At 41.9% G+C, this 3,540-nt stretch overlaps 1 pseudogene; it reads right to left on the reverse strand.

Moving 5' to 3' along the window:
* Positions 1-1,444: 1,444 nt before the first annotated feature.
* Positions 1,445-2,975, reverse strand: LOC121489511 (annotated as a pseudogene).
* Between the last annotated feature and the right edge of the window lie 565 nt (positions 2,976-3,540).

Consider the following 3,540-nt stretch of genomic DNA (forward strand, 5'->3'; position numbering starts at 1 on the left):
GAAGAAAAAAATAAGAAAAGTAAAAGTAGGTAAAGAACACTCACCACAAAAATATTACCATAGAGCAGATGAAAAATCTAACAACACATCACCTTAAATGCAAAAATCTGGCAAAAAGAATTGCCTCTGTAAAGCAAATGTATGACAAGATAGAAGAGACAATAAAAATAGGAGGTGGCAAAAATTTTTTTTAAAAAAGGAAGTGGTGAAATAAGAGAGAAAGTGAAAGGGTAGATAACAGCAAGAATGAAGAATAACTCTTGATGGTACAGACATTAAAAGGATTAAATTATATCAACTTTGCCTATAAACTGGAAAATTTACATAAATGGAATACTTCTAGAAAAGCACAAATATCAAAATGGATGCAAGAAGAATGTGCATGTCTGAGAAATCCTATAAACATTAAATAAATTCAAGCCATAGTTAAAAGCCTTTTCACAAAAAAACCCCCAGGTATGCATGGCTTTATTAATAAATTCTACCAACATTTAAAAAATACCACCAACCTTATACACAGAATATAGAAAGTAGGAAAACCTTTCCAATTCATTTTATGAGGCCAGGTATATATTAATATTAAAAACTGGCTTTAAAAAATACTAGTCAGTCTCTCAGGAACATAAGTTCCAAATCTTTAACAAAATATTAATAAGTCAAATCCAGCCACTTTTGCCCCTTTGTGAGGTGTTTCCTGATACACGCTGACGTTTTGAGGGAACCACAGCGCGAGCAATTGGAGGAGGAGGGGGTACACGTGCTGGGTAACTGTACATCCTGTCATAATAATCTCGTTGAAAGTCATAGTCCAAATACAGAGAGTATGATCAATCAGGATAAAGTTGAGTTTATTCTAGGAATGCAAGTAGTATCTTAACATGAACAACTGAATATAAACATAATGTAATTCACCACAGTAACAGAATGTAGTATATTATTGCTTCAACTCTTCACCTCTCTTTGTTTTTTTTTTCTCCAAATTCCTGGTTTAATAAGGACTTGTTTATTTGAGAAAAAAGGGTCCCAAACATCAGGCTGTTCACAAAAATAACCCACAGTATCAACTTTAGAAAACAAATCTTAAGACTATTACACTAATTATTTTTCTAGAGGATGCATTTGACATGCCAACTCTCATTCACAAAAATACATTGTTACATTTGTGTTGAACAGCCCCACATAGCATTCTTATGTGGAGTATAACACACATACCTCTAACTCAAAGCTGCTCTCAGGTGCTACTCAACTAATGCGATTGCCTTTGCAGTTAGGGAAGCAACTACTGAGCTCATGTGTGAATGGAAAGAACTGTACTCCCTGCATAACAAGATATTATTTTGGAGACAGTTGGTAGAAACCACACATCCTTTTTATTGTTAAGTCATAAAGAGGTATCAAAATTAAAAGCAAAAATTACAGGGTAAGACTTAACTACTAGGAGCATCAAAGGAAGTGAAAATGGGACTAGGCGCAGGACAATATGAATTAATGAACATGGGAAGGATAAGGATGGGGAGAACAGTGAGCATGTGCTGAAGAAGATACTAGGGGAGAGGATCTGGTGAAAATTTTGATCTTAGACAAGCGCCTAGGTAAAGAAATAATGGGACAAGATTTCTAAACCCCACTATGTGCTTAAGAGTCATCCTCGCCATTGGCGCTGTCTCTGTCATCCTCTCTTTCCTCAGCCTCTTTTTCATCATCGTTGATCAACTCCAGCTGGTCATCCCCCCGATCTTCATTATCACCATCATCCAGTAGGTCCCCCTCCTCAGCAGAGTCATCTGCACCCCCCTCAGACTCCATCTTCACATTAGTCTCATCTTTCTTCAGGGAGCTGCTGCTCTGCTCCTCTTCTGACTTATCATTCTTCATCTCTACTCCTTGTTTGCTCTGTTCTTTCTCAATTTTTTCCCAGGCTTTCCAGTAGAGAATCCACTTTTTGTTTTATCTGGGTCAATTCCTTCTTAATGGTTTGAAGGTCATCTCCTTTCAACTTTCCAGACTTGGAAGAAGATCCTCGCTGTCCACTCTTAGAATTGAAGCCACTTTTGCCCCTTCGTGAGGTGTTTCCTGATACACGCTGACGTTTTGAGGGAACCACAGCGCGAGCAATTGGAGGAGGAGGGGGTACACGTGCTGGGTAACTGTACATCCTGTCATAATAATCTCGTTGAAAGTCCTAGTCCAAATCAAAAGAGGAGCCGTACATCTCCGCTGCAGATCGTTTCACACCTGCTTTTCCTCGGTTCACTTTTGGCTCTGCAGCCAGATTAATATCTAAAACCTGGCCGGCGGGATCCCTGGGTGGCGCAGCGGTTTGGCGCCTGCCTTTGACCCAGGGCGCGATCCTGGAGACCCGGGATCGAATCCCACGTCGGGCTCCCGGTGCATGGAGCCTGCTTCTCCCTCTGCCTGTGTCTCTGCCTCTCTCTCTCTCTCTCTCTCTCTCTGTGTGACTATCATAAATAAATAAAAATTAAAAACAAAACAAAACAAAACAAAACCTGGCCGGCAATCATTCTGCCATCCTCTCCTGCCACAGCAGCCCGGGCATTTCTCTCATTAACATACTGAACGAAGGCAAAGCCTTTATGAACAGAGCAACCCACAATTTTGCCGTATTTTGAGAAGATTGCCTCCACATCAGATTTCTTGACCACAAGAGTATTGAGATTCCCAATGAATACACGGGAGTTCATGGAGCGAGGATCTGTCTTGTTGGTAACATTGCTGGCCATTGTCTTTGATGGTAAGGTTCCTCACAAGCCGAAAATGTAGCTGAAGATCAAAAAAATCTCACTGAAAGGAAAGCTCCACTAACTTATATTATCTCAAGAGATTTGTAACCAGGAGGGGGTAGGGAGAAGGGATTCGATTCTGAATCTCCCACTCCCGGGTTCTACGTGGAGAAGCCAAGTGCTGCTCGAGGGCGACGACGCGGCTGCGACCGCTCAGCCTTCGTCTCTTCACCTCTCTTTGTATCCATATCCTTGGTCATTTAAATTTTAATTTCCTTCCACTACATTGATTGGGAATGTATTTTCTTTCTTTTTAACTGTGAGCTCAATCATGTGACTTTTCTGGCCAATGAAATGTTAGCAGTTGGGGGGGAGGGTACGCAGAGACTTGAAATGGCTCAGGTGGGTGGGCTTGATATCTCCTATTTCTACCATCACCCTTATGCTCAGACTAGACCACTGGTCCCAAGATGAGTCTGACAAACATATGAACAGAGCCATTCCAGCTGATCTGGAGACCTGTGAGAATAAATGACTGCTACCTTGAGCTCCTATGTACAAGGGGACTAAGGCCACTCCAGATCATCACTGTCCCCTCCCTGAGACTCATGGCAGCTCTTGGCATTACTCTCTCCTCCACTGTTGGCTGTCATTAGCAAAGCTGGTCTCTTTCCCTCGTGTGTCTCCCCCCATCCTCGGTCCTCATCATCTTTCTTGACAGCTTCAATATCTACATGGATGACCTGCCGAATGCCCTGGCTCCTCACTTCCTCGGGTTCCTATGGCCAAAGAATGACCT

Source organism: Vulpes lagopus, chromosome 4 (assembly GCF_018345385.1).
Source record: "Vulpes lagopus strain Blue_001 chromosome 4, ASM1834538v1, whole genome shotgun sequence".
Lineage (NCBI taxonomy): Eukaryota > Metazoa > Chordata > Mammalia > Carnivora > Canidae > Vulpes > Vulpes lagopus.